The sequence below is a fragment of the Phodopus roborovskii genome, unplaced genomic scaffold, assembly GCF_943737965.1.
Source record: "Phodopus roborovskii unplaced genomic scaffold, PHOROB, whole genome shotgun sequence".
NCBI lineage: Eukaryota > Metazoa > Chordata > Mammalia > Rodentia > Cricetidae > Phodopus > Phodopus roborovskii.
In genome coordinates, this window is record NW_026126436.1 from 4775982 (window position 1) to 4790513 (window position 14532).

Here is a 14532-nt window from a genome sequence, read left to right on the forward strand (position 1 = left end):
TTGGGAGTGTGGGGGGTGAGTTAGGAGAAAAAAGGGGAGAAGAGGAGGGGAGGGCATGAGGGAGCAGGAAGTTTGAGTCATGGGAAGAATAGAGGAGAGCAAGAAAAGAGATACTATATTAGAGGGAGCAATTAAAGATATAAAGAGTAATCTGGCACTGGGGAAATGTCCAGAGATCTATAAGGATGACCCCAACTGACAATTTAAGCAACAATGGAGAGGCTACCCTAAATGCCATTCCTCGATAATGGATTGATGACTACCTTATTTGCCATCCTGGAGCCTTCATTCACTAGCTGATGGAAGCAGAAGCAGACACCCACAGCTAAACACTGAGCCAAACTTCTGAATCCAGTTGCAGAGAGGGAAGAGTGATGAACAAAGCAGTCAAGATCAGGCTGGGGAAACCCACAGAAACTGCTGACTTGAACATGGGAGGGTTCATGGACCCCAGACTGATAGCTGGGAAACCAGCATAGGACTGACACAGACCCCCTTAATGTGGGTCTTAGTTAGAGAGGACTGGGTAGTTTATGGGGCCTCTGGTAGTGGATGAGTATTAGTTCCTAGTGTATGAGTGGACTTTGGGAGGTCATTCCACATAGAGGGATACTTTCTCAGCCTAGACACATGGGGGAAGGCCTAGGCCCTGCTCCAAATGATATGACAGACTTTGAAGACTCTCCCTGTGGAGCAGAAATGGGATGGGGTGGGGGTTGGAATGGGGATAGGGGAGGAAGGGAGGGTGAGGGAATTAGGATTGACATGTAAAACAAACTTGTTACAAATTTAAATAAAAAATGTTATCAAAAAATTAAAATTCCCATATTGAGAAAAAAATTAAAATTCCCGTAGTGAGCAAAAAAGAAGCCTTCATACTTAAAGTGTGGACATTTTTAAAGACTTTAGGACTTTTAAGTATTTTATATTGTAGTAGTAACACAAGATCTTGGAGACAAACAAGGAAAGGTTGTTTGTTGATTGATGTGTTTGTGTGTCAAGTTGACAAGGAGTAGACTTGTGATGGATGATCTTGGTTGTCAACTTGACACACATGGTGAAAGGGAACTCCAGTTGAGAATTGCCTCCACCAGGAAGTGGTAAACTCCTCCTGGTGGGGGTGCAAACTTATACAGCTGCTATGGAAATCAGTATGGCGATTTCTCAGAAAATTAGGGATCAACCTACCTCAAGACTCTCTGCAATACCACTTTAGGCATATACCCAAAGGAGGCAGGCACATTCATGCCACAAGGACATTGACTCAACTATGTACATAATAATAGCCAGATCTTGAAAACAACCTAGATGCCTGTCAACTGAAGAATGAATAAAAAATGTGGTACATTTACACAATGGAGTACTACTCAGCAGTAAGAAAAAATGACATCCTAAAATCTGTATGCAAATGGACAGAACTAGGAAAAAAACAACCTCAGTGAGTTAACCCAAAATTAGATAGACAAATGTAATATGTACTTACTCATAAGTGGATATAAGACATAAAACAAAAGATACCCATCCTACAGTCCACAATCCCAGAGAAACTTGAATCTTCTTCCAAAAATAGATGGAAGCAGATGCAGAAATCTCCAACTAACCATTGGGCCAAGCTCCTCGAGTACAACTGAAGTGAGGGAGGAGTGATAATATGAACAAAGAAGCCAAGACCATGATGGGGAAACCCCCAGAATCAGGTGGCCCGAGCTAGTGAAAGATCACTGACTAAGGTCTGACAAATAGGGAACCTGCATAAGACTGAACTAGACTCCCTTAATATAGATGACAATGGTGTGACTGGAACAATATATGAGGCCACTGGCAGTGGGTCCAAGATCTAACTCTAATGCACAAACTGACTTAGTGGAGCCCCTTCTATATGTAGAGATACCATGCCCAGCCTGGAAACAGGGGTGTGGGGGTAGAGGGGTGCCTTGGTCCTGCCTCAATGAGATGATGGGACAGACTTAGTAGACTTCCTAGGGGAGGCCTTACCCTCTCTGAAGAGCAGATGGGAGGTGGGAGGAAATGGGGGAAGTGGGAGGAGAGGACAGAGGGGGAACTGGGATTGAAATGTAAAAAAATAAAATAAATTAATAATAATAATAAAAGAATTGCCTTCCCCCAGACTGGCCCTTGGACACATCTATGGGGCATTTTATTACCTGCTAATTGATGTAAAAGAGTCCATCCCACTGTTGGCATTCCAATTCCAGGCGGGTTGGTCCTGAGCTGTGTAAGAAAGGAAGCTGAATATAAACTATGGAGCTAGCCAGTGAGCAATGATTTTCAGTGGTTTCTACTTCAAGATCCTGTTTGGAACTCCTACCTGACTTCTATCAACAATGGACTGTAATCTGTAAGTATATTTTCATAGGAACAGAAAGCAAACTAGGGTACTAATGCTATCTAGAAAGAAAAACTATTCATATATAAAAGAAACTCCACTAAAATTATTTAGTTATCTTATATTTTTAAAACATAAGCAATGAGCCCAAGGAGAAAAAAAATTATTTTGTGACTTATTTCTGCATAATTCAGATGAATGTAATTAAGAAAAATCAGTTTACAGCCAGGCACAGTAGCACATGCCTTTAATCCCAGCACTTGAGAGGCAGGGACAAGCAGATCTCTGAGTTCTGGACTGAGTGAGTTCCAGGACACAGAATCCTTGTCTCAGAAAAGAAGAGGAGGAGTAAGAAGAAAGGAAAGGAAAGGAAAGGAAAAGAAAGGAAAGGAGAAAGGGAGGGAGGAAGGGAGGGAGGAAGGGAGGTAGATAGGGAAAGAGAAAGAGAGGGAGGGAGGGATGGAGGGAGGGGGGATAGAGGGAGACGGAGGGAGGGATGGAAGGAGGGAGAGAGGAAGGGAGGGAGGGAGATAGAAAAAGAGGAAGAGAGGGAGGGAGGGAGGGACAGAGGGAGGGGGACGGAGGGAGATGGAGGGAGGGACGGAGGAAAGGAGGGAGGAAGGGAGGGAGGGAGAGAGGGAAACAGCCAGGAAGGGAGGAAAACAGTCAGTATTACCTAGTGGGCAACTGAAAGACCAGAAATACTGTTTCTAGGGTCTACAATGATCCCATCCCTGAAGAATCTAGACAGGAATATTCATTCCCAGAATCAAAGTTCTCATGCAAGTTTAGGGAATGCCAACCACACTGGAAAGCTGGATCATTGGTTTAGACTGTTTCCTGAACTTCCAAAGGACCTGAACTTGGTTCCCAGGACCCAGGCCAGGCAGCTCACAGCCACTGGTAACTCCAGCTCTAGGACACATGAAATTTTTTAATTGTTTAAAAAGATAAAATAAAAGAAGCTTTAAGAAGAATCTAGTGGTTACTCCTTATTGTGGTTGCTTTGCCTGAAAAGGAAAGGGAGGGTAGCAATAGTGGGAGGGAACCCATTACTTTATGACTATGCCTTCCTCTCAGTCCTTAAGATTTCCAGTAAGTATCTGACTTCTCACAACAAGGACAGCCTGTATTTTTCATGGTTTGAGTTTTTGCATTTCAAAATGACATCAAGAAGAGTCATCCAGGGTGGGTAAGAAAGTCCAAGTATGGGATGGAGGATGTGCTGCACAGGTCACCTGGTTTTGTGAATGCTTCCAAAGGAAAAAAAAGTCAGGTAAATGTGCTCAAATACAGCACCCAGACAGCAGTGAGGACACCAATGTTATATTCATGCATAAAATCCTGATTTATCCTCAAAATTATAATAGAGTCTCAAGGAGCACACAATTCTAAATTCTAAGGAAAGGAGATTAGAATAGTCTAGGGATTGCATTTTGGGGTAATGAATGGAAGGGGAAACCCATGTCATTTGAGATATTATTCACATTGCAACTGTTGCTAAGGAAACCATTTCCTATTCATCCACTGTACATACTTCCCTTTCCTGTTGTTATAAAGTGCACAGTACCACAATTAAAGCGTGAGGATGAGAGCCTGGTAAGGTACTCGGAAGATAGTCAAAGTTCTAAAATAGCAGGGAAGCCATTAATGAGGTTGTCACTAGAGACCAAAGTGCACCTGACACAGAAAATCCTGCTTTCTATCTTTAGTAGTTACTGCACAGCCCAAGCTGCAGAGATTGACTCTTTTACAAACACCCTAGAATATCAAAGAGGATTTGTCTGTGTCTCTCTAGGATGGTACAGATCATGTCTAATGGAGTCATACAGAGTGGGACCAGGCAGAGAATTTCCTCGACCCAAGAATACCATGAAGATCAGGAAAAAAAAAAAAAAAACACTATATCATGACTACTTCATGGCAAAACTTTCTGATACCCAACATGGGAAATTCAGGGAGTGCTGGCTGTCAGTTGTAATCCAAAGACTCAGAAACCAGAAGTGAGACAAGTCTTTGTGGTCTCTAAAGTTTAACTTGTCATATATTACGAAACTCTCCAGAAAGTTGCTTTTTTTATTTACACTATAGGCTTAAGCAGTAATAATTACTTACTCTACCAATTTATGACACTCACTATGTCTGAGGTGACAGTGGGGACTTTACTGAAACAAACTTGATGACTGCACTTATTCCATTCTCCAGACACTCCAGGGCTGGTAGGACAATGTTCCCAAAGCTTTTCTTAAGGTTCCAGAAACTAGTACCCTTTCCCCCATTTCTCTTTTTAGTTCCTTCTGCTGCTGTGGAGTTATCATTCAGGAGATAACCCTAAGCAAAAGGCAACAGCTAAGAGACAATGAAGAGAAGAACGTGGACTTTTATGACTCTTAACACCAGTCTGGCTTTCTGCCGTTGAAAGTTACACTTAGATACGGTGGCTCATGTGTGTAAATGAAGCACCTGCTGAGAGTTCCAGCCAAGCCTCTGCTATAGAGTAAGACTCCATCTTTTAAAGAAAAGGAAAAGTCAAAATTATTTTAAATAACTAGGTCAGACTGTAGTTACCTAGTACTTCCCCTACTCCAAAAACACATTCCTCGGGCTTCTTTGCTCCTTGAAATGGTGACACTTCCATTTTCATAGGAGGGTCTCAGCCCAATGCTGCTTAATTCCCAGTCTGCTGAATATCCATCACTCTAGGTCAGCAATCCTATTACTGTATTGTCTAGGATCCATGAGTCCTATCACTTTCCATTCTTTGGTTGTCACACACTGACCCATTACACATACACCACACACCTTCTTTCTCAACCTTCTGGATTTCTTTTCTAAGCATAGTGCTTCATGAAGTTTTTGTGTTCTTTTCTTTGATTTGCTTTGTTTTTTAACCACACATTGAAAGTAAATACACTTAAGATTTCAGAAGGTTGAGTTAATTTTTTATTTCTCTTTTTGTTCCCAAGTCTAGATATGGAGCAATATTATGAATTCCGTTTATCAGCATATTGGGCCACTTTCCAATGTAGGAGGACATCCTGGATGGTGAAGCAAAGTAGAGTCAAGGGTATGTCCAGTTTCTTCTTGTTTCTATTCCTCTACTTTTCACATGGTAAAGTCCATAATCATAATACCATCAAGTGTTTTTTTAGAATGTTTTTCTCATAATTTCTAGTCATATGCTCAAAAGCCTGATGTTAATTCTTAAAAAAAAAACAATGGAAAAATTGACTGTATCTTCTTCAGATGTTAACAAAATAACCATAGTGTCAACTTATAAGACCATTTAAGTATTGTCAGTTAAAACTACAAAATGTATAAGTACCACACACTAACCGATTGTGCCACTGGAGCATGCTAAAACTACAAAATGTATATAACATATTCTTCAACAGCAATTCTCCATAGGAAAGTATTTTTTTTGCCTCAAAGTTCACAAGCTTAAAATTAATCCATAATTCAACAGGCTGGCAGGTGAGTAGGGCCCACAGGAGAATATTTTAGGCCCTGAGGACTTAATGGATTGATTATGATTATAAAAAGGACTTAAGGGGTAGGAGAGAGGGATTGGTGAGTAGAGGTCTTGCTTCATACACATAAGGACCTGAGTTCAGATCCCTGGTACCTATGTAGAAAACCAAGCACAGTAGTATGCACTTGTGGTCCCAGAGCTTGGGAACTGGATGCAGATGGATCACTGGATATAATTGGCCCATCAGCATAGTTGAATCCTTAAGCTCGAAGTTCAGTGAGAGACCTTGTCTCAAAAACATGATATAGAGAATTGAGAATGACATCCAGTGTTGATCTCTGGTCTCCACTTGTGCGCGCACGCGTGCGCGCGCACACACACACACACACACACACACACACACACACACACTTTTTTTGTTTTGTTTTCTGTCTTCTGCCATTTTATGATGTATCAAGAAAGCCCTCACCATAGCCTACTCCTCCATCTTTGTGATGATATGATAATATGAAAATATTCCTCCATACATAAAAGAGTAAAACTTTTTCTGGACCTGACAATCAGAGTTAGTAATACACATTAATATTAAGAGGTTTAATAAGACTTAAGACTGATGGCCTACTCTCTACTCAAAATATTTGTTTAATCTACCTATAACAGACCAGTGTAACAATCAAACTGACTTGACTTGGATTTCCCATGCATCAATTTTTAAACCTAAGCTAACACATTGCTGTGATCTTGTTATGTACTCTTCCATGCCCCTGAGCCAGATATTGCTTATGAACCATTTGCTAAAAGTAGCAAATACCGAAATTGAACTACGTCTTAAATTCTACCATAATTGTTGATGTATAGATATTGGTTGATGAACAATGATGCTTGTTATCTGGGTCAGTTGAGATCTGTTGGAGTCAGTGACTAAATTCCTTCAAAAACTCTGTTAAAGAATTTTGTAAATTATGTCATTATTTCCCCCATGTGATGCTATCACACTGTTCAGTAAATATAGAGAAAGGACCCTTATTAGGGCCAGACACATGCAGCTTGTACAACAGACAGACACAGAGACACACACAGACACCCACAGGGACAGTCACAGGGACAAGCAGACTCGCATGACAGTCTTCAGGCAGGCACATATTCAGATTCATACAACAGACAGACAGAAGACATGGGGAGTATAAAGTAGAGAATTCACTACGGCCTCCAAGGGACCCTGATCTTAATTTCTTTCTTTAATGTAACACTGATGTATTTCTGATGACTCATAGTTCATCACTAATAGAAACAACCCATGCACATTTTTAATTTGCAACCTCCAGGACTGGGAGAAATAAACCTCCATTCTTTATAAATAACCAAGTACTAGGTTTTCTGTTGTGGCAGCACAAAATGGACCAACACCAACACAGATTTGCATATTTGAAAATATTTTCTCTAGAAGAGGCATTAGTTGGAAAGAAGGGGATCCACAAGAATGGGAGGGACAGAAAGAAAACAGTGGGGATGAATATAATCAAAATACATTATATATGTCTGTAAGAAAATTTCATCATGAAACTTATTATGATGATACTAATATATGATAATAAAACCATCCAAAAAACTTTAATATTATTAATAACAAATATTTATTAAATTTCACATTCTTTGTCAAATATACTAACACATCTGATTTTTTTGCCCATGTTTTAAGAGAAGAAAACAAATAAGCTGTTTCTTATTTAAACTTTAATATGTTTGTTGTACATTAGAAATTAGCTCATTTGACTTTTCATCATTTTGTAAGAGAAGATTACACTTGGCCTGGGAGATGTCTTCCTGAGTTAAAACACTTGCTGTGCAACCCTAATGGTCTCATTCCATCCCTGGAACTCACATAGGGCTAAATGCAATGACATACATCTGTAATCCCAGTACTTCTACAGTAAGATAGAAAGCAGAGACAGGAAAGTCGATCTGAAGCTCTTAAATAGCATAGCAGGATAAACCAGAAAGATGCTACCTCAAGTCAAATGGAAGAAAATACCATCCTTTGCCTGAAAAATTGTCTTCTGATCATACATGCATGTACACAGAAACACACAGATGCATGTACACACATGAACATGCAGACATGCACAATATTCAAAATGATAAAAAGAAAAGAAAAGAAAGGAAAAAATATTGCATTAGAAACAGGCATTCTAAACTGGCAAGAGCTCAGAGAGTGAGGGTTCATATGCCAAGCCTGGTGACCTGTGCTCAGTCCCCAGGACCTAACCACTGAAAAGAGAGACCCAACTCTGACATCCACATACATGTACATAGACATACATGATACATAAATAAATAAAAATGCAATATTTTTTTAAAACTAGAGCTTCTAGACTCTTGCAATTCTACTTCATTTGGAAGTATAATAAAAAATCACTTTGCTTTTCCTCAGGGAAGTCAGTATCTGTTCTACATACTTATTTTACTATAAAATATAGAGAAAGAACACAGTTGTCACATATAATGAGTAATTGCTAATTAATATCTTCAGTAAGAAAATACTAATTTGAGGCTGGGAATATAGTCAGTAGCAAAGCACTTGCCTACCTAGCATGTGTGAGGCTCTAGGTTTAAGCCTTAGTACCCAATTCCCTCTTCTGGCCTCCACAGGCATTGCACACCTGTGGCAGAAACACACATGCACATACACAAAATAATAAAATATAATAATAAATCTTTCTTAAGTAAAACTGAAGAGATTACTTCGAAGGCTTTTCTTATATGGCTGTTATTCCTGTTTGGGTTCAGACTAAGGAGGGAAGACAGGTCCACATAATTTAGGAAATGGAGAAATCCTGAAAACCTGGAGCCTAACCATAATTAAAATGGAGACCAAGAGAGTACAATGAACTTGTGCTAATACATTACCTGACTCAAGGGAGGAAAAGGTAGATAAGGGGAAACATGATCCATCAGACTGCCAGGGGCAATGGAGGAAACAAACAGAGTGTCCTGGGAACTCCTTAGAAGTAGAATTTGAAATGTATTTGCCTAAGGAATATATAAACCAAATGAACATAGCCCTGAGGCAACCAACGGAGCCCTAAGTAAATGTGGAGGATGTGAATGAAGTTCTGAGTGAATGTGTATTGTTTGATTTGGGCACAGCATGTCAAGGACCAATTAGTCAGACTCATGGGAAAATTATCTCTGGGGTGTGGTTCAGAAGGGATAGCGAAGCCTTCCCTCGGTCTGTGTTAGAATGTTGGCAGTGTGTAAAGATATGAGTGTTCATAAATTATTATCCTATGTGTGCAAAAACTGACAACTGCGGCTTTCCCTGATGTTTATTTACAGCTACAGAAACCTACTAACCCCTCCTCCCCCTGTGCTGCACATAATAAACGCACTGAGGTTGTGGGTTATTTCATAATTGCTACTACTCAAACAAAATGTGCACAGTCCAGTCGGTACTAGATTGTCTGTACATGTGACTGTGTGTCTGTCCTTTCTTCATTCCCTCACTGCCCCACTCAGGTCAACCCCTAAAGCCCTGCTGGTCATGGCAAACGCCATATATCACTCTTTAGTATGACAGTATTTACCATTTATTGCATGCAAATTAGGTTCCACGTATTTTTACAAACAAATCTCTCTCCTTTTTTAAATTATCACATGGCTGTCTAACATGCCCATGGACCACACAGCGTGTCAAGAATCTGAATCTCGCCTTTCCGCTTGGCAGTTCTCCCACATAGGAGGCAGCCATGGTGCCCAGCTGGAATGGCATGATCCTGAAGTCCCACTTCCACAAGGATTGGCAGCGGCGGGTGGACACTTGGTTCAACCAGCTCTCAAGCAAGATCCACAGACGCAAGGCCAGCAGGCGAAAGCGCACCTATTGCCCCTTGCCCAATGTCCAGTCCCTTCAGGCCTATAGTGAGGTGCCCTACAGTGCGATACCACACCAAGGTCCGAGCTGGCAGGGGGCTTCAGCCTGGAAGAATTCAGGATGGCTGGTATCCATAAAAAAAGTGGCTCTCCAACAGTGGAAAGTCTTCCATAAATGCCCTTCCCTGATAATGAGTTTGACACTAACTTATCCACCATCATAGAATCCTCATCTAGTAACTGATGGAAACAAAACCCACAACTAAACACTGAACTGAACTGGAATCCAAATGCAGAGAGGGAGGACAAGACCAGGCTACAGAAACCTACAGAGACAGCTGACCAGAACAAGGAGGAGCTAATGGGCCCCCAGACTGATAGCTGGGAAACCAGCATTGGACTGACTTAGACGCCCTGCATGTGGGTCTCTGAAGGCCTGGGAAGGCTAAATAAAGGACCTCTGACAGTGGAACCAGGATGTATTCCTGGTGCACAAAAGGACTTTGGGAGCACATTCACCATGGAGGGATACTCCCTTAACCTAGAGGCAGGAGGGAAGGCCTAGTCCCTACTTCAAATGACTTGACAGATTTAGATGAACCCTCCTGGAAGGCATCACACTACATGTTGAGTGGGGAGGGGGGGAGGAATGGAAGGGGAAGGAGGGAGGAGAGGGAGAGAGGGAACTGGGATCAATATGTAAAATAAAAATAAAAAATAAAAAAAGAAAGATTAGAAAAAAGGACAAACAAAACAAAAAACAAAACACACATGTTAAGCTAAATTGATTCTTTGTTCCATTGAGAGACATCTCTGTGGACCCAAGGAGGCGAAACAAATCCACTGAATCACTACAGGCCAATGTGCAGCGCCTGAAGGAGTACCGCTCCAAGCTCATACTTTTCCCAAGGAAGCCTTCTGCTCCAAAGAAGGGAGATAGTTCTGCTGAAGAACTTAAGCTGGCCATCCAGCTAACAGGACCTGTGATGCCCATCCAGAATGTCTATAGAAAGGAGAAAGCCAGAGTTATCACAGAAGAAGAAAAGAACTTCAAGGTTTTTGCCAGCCTTCGCATGGCCTGGACCAATGCTCTGCTCTTTGGCATCCGAGCAAAAAGGGCAAAGGAGGCTGCAGAGCAAGATGCTGAAAAGAAAAAGTGATGTGCTGTTGGAGTATTGCAATAAAATTTCCATATAGCCAAAAAAAGAAAAAGAAAAGAAACAAAAAGGAAAGAAAGAAAAAAGAAAAGAATCTGAATCTCAAAAAGGCTAAAAGTGTTCAGCACCTGAAGAGGAGTGGCCAGGGCTGATGCAGCCAAACATCTACACTTTCACCCCACCATATCTTGCTATTTCAGACCACATTGGCTTTCTGAGATAGAGATATTTATTTTCATCTTTCTTGACAACTATCTTCAAATGAAAAGTGGGGCAAAGACTTTTCTAACTCCCATAGTCTTGTTGTGGTTTAGCCAATTAATGCTGGCAGAGTGCTTTCAGAAGACATCTGAAACCACACGCCTAAGTAGCTCCTCTGCAATTTGTCTTGGTCATGGGTCTTATCACAGCAAAAGAAAAGTAACTAAGACAGCAGATCTGGCTTCTTCATAGCACCCATACACGCACGTGCATACACACACACACACATCCGTAAACAACACATCTAGCAATCTCAGAACCCCTTTGAGCTCCTACCTGAATCAGGCTACACATATATTCAGAAGAAAGGTTTCTCTATCCCTAAAAACAATCAAATTTACACAGTTTCTATTTGAACATATTTCCAATGTATCCAGTAGAAAGAATAGAAAGGCTGATCCAACCTGAACTGGATTTGGGTGCATTCACAGCAAGGTAAAATCTGTATCTTCAAATAAACTTGTAGGGAATGTTTTAGTTTCATTTCTGTGGCTGTGATAAAAATATCCTGACAATCAACCACACTCCAGACATACCACACACCTGGGAGTAGGTAGCTAATGCAGAAGAAACTACTCTGTGTCGCTGTTCTTTATGGTGTGTATGTATGTGTGTGTGTGTGTGTGTCTGTGCACACGCGTGAGTGCATGCACTTTTTGGTTTAATATTTTTTGTCTTAGTAGAGTTTTTTTAAGTTTGTTTTCATTTTTGTTTATGAGTTTGTGAGAAGGGGTAGGGAGGTGTGCAGTATTTGGAAGTTGGGGAGAGGAAAAATAGGATCAATACATATTGTGTGATACCACATACAACCCCTCCATCCTGGCAAATTTCTCACTTTATTCGAGTCCAGCCTAGTGAGCCTCCGTGACCTCTCCATCCAAGCCTTTTCCCCAGCCAGCCAGATCTAGCTTGACCCCACCTCCTGTGTACCAGACTATTCTGGCTACCCCATCTGCATGGCAGCCAAGCTCTGGGCTTGTACCAGAACCCACCCTACCTGCAACTACCCCTAAGTCCCCAGCAACCCAGATGTCTCACCTCCTTTTCTAGGTTCTAGCCAGTTCAGTCTCCCTGAACTCCCCATCCAAGCCTTCTCCCCATTATACCAGATCAAGTCCAGGTACTAAATCCAGTGCCTCAGCCTAGGCTGGCCTCCTCTGCCTACATGGCAAATAATCTATCTCTAGGCTTTATCCAGGAACCTTCCTACCTATCCTGTATGCCAGGGACTCCTCCCATATCGTACCATATCCAAACTTTGACCCAGCTAGATCTACTTGCACACTAATGACATGGGGCAAGAATTACCAGCCCAGCTTACTCTGTCTGCCTGACCCAATTCTACTCAAGCCATTTGCAACCTCTAGGCCCAACCCTTCATACCTCAATCTGTTCCGTCCATATCAGACTCAGCACTAACAAAAGAAGTATCTTTGTTCAGATCTCATTGCAAAAATTCCAACAATATGAAAGAGTAAGCCAATATTTTCTCTTTAAAACTTACATCCTGTAAATATGTTTGTCAAAGAAAATACCTAGATGAACTCCAGGACACAGAATTTTAAAAATTATAAACTTCATTAAAGAATTCATGGAATTTAAAGAAGACACAAAGAAACAGCTCGATAAAATTAGAAAGAAAGAGATTAAGAATAAATGTATGAATGATGACAAAAAGAAAACACAAACAAAAGGCTGATGAAAATGACAAAGATAATTCAAGACTTGAGAAAGAAACTCAATCAAGAGATAGAAACATTGAAGAGGATTCAGCCGAAATGAAGACGGAATGGAGTAACCAAATAGCCCAACTAGAAAACCCAAAGGAAATATTTGTAGTTATAATAACAAACCAAACAGAAGGTAAACTATCAGCACTCAAATATAAAGTAGAGGGTCTAGATCAAATAAGCAAGGAATATGAAAAATTAGATACACAAATACACACAGAGGAAATGTGACATACCATGGAAAAACAAAATTCTGAAGATCAGCATAGGTGAGGAAGAGTCCCAAATCAATGGCATAAACCAGATCTTCAGCAACATCACAGAAGAAAACTTCTCCAAACTAAGCAGACATACCCATTCAGATACAAGAAGCACACGGAACACCAGAAAGGAACAGAAAAGAAACTCCTCACAGTATATCATAGTTAATAAATATACAGAACATAAAAGGGAAAGGCACTGAAATCTGTAAAAGAAAGGGCACAAGCCACATGTAAAGGAAAAGCCATCAACATAGCACTGATTTCTCAGTGAAAAGTTTAATAGTCAGAAAAGCCTAGAGCAATGCATTCAAAATTCTAAAACACCATGACAGCCAGCATTAACTAATATACTTAGGAAAACCATCTTCCATAATTGAAGGAGAATGAAAAACTTTCCATGGCATAAAGGCTAAAAAAAAATTATATCCAACAAACCAAACCTAAAGGAAACACAGGAAGCATTATTTCAGGAAGAAGAAAGGAATGAGCATAGCAGAGATATAAAGAGATATAAAGCCATAACTATTAAAACACAAAGTACCACAGAGAATACCAACAACACCAAAAATCAACAACACAATGACTGTGGTCAACACACACATAACTTTAAATATCAATGTCCTCAATTCAACAATCAAAACAAACAGGTGGACTGAATGGATCAAGAAACAAAATCCATCTATCTATTTCCTGTAAGAGATATGTCTTAGTTTTAAAGCTAGGAGGCACCAACTTAGAATAAAGGATGGACATAAATACTCCAATCAAATGGGGACAGGAAGCAAGCAGGCATTAACAATCCTAGTTTCTGACAAAATAGATTTCAATATAAAACTAATCAAAAGAGATAAAGAGGGACACTTCATTCTAATCAAGAGAACAGTTAACTACAAAAACACTGCTATCCTAAAACTATATGCATCAAACCTATGGTGCCCAAGTTCATAAGAACATAATACTAAATTTACTGAAGGAATTATTATCAATCCACTACTAGTGGGTGATTTTAATATACCACTTTCTCTAATAGTGGGTCATCTGGACAAAAATAGACAATGAAACATCAAAATTAATTGACATCATACAAAAAAGCTATCTACAGAATATTTCACCCACATATCAAAGAACAGTCATTGAAGCTGTTCTAAAATAGATACATCCCAGAACACAATAAAAATATTAATGAAGTCAAAAAGGTTGAAATTATTCCCTACATCCTACCTGACAAGACTGCAATAAAACTTAAGTTGATAGGTGAAAAAAACTTTAATACATACACTAACTCATGGAGATTAAACAACTCACCACTGAATGATGAATAGATTAAAGGAAATGAAAAACTTCCTGGAACTAAATAAAAAACTACACAAGATCTCTGGGAAATATTGAAAGCAGTCCTAGTAGGGAAATTGATAATTCTAGATTTCTACAT

General features: G+C 40.2%; 1 pseudogene; it reads left to right on the forward strand.

Annotated features, from left to right (window-relative positions):
- Positions 1-9565: 9565 nt before the first annotated feature.
- On the forward strand, positions 9566-10866 carry LOC127224454 (60S ribosomal protein L13-like; annotated as a pseudogene).
- Positions 10867-14532: the final 3666 nt, after the last annotated feature.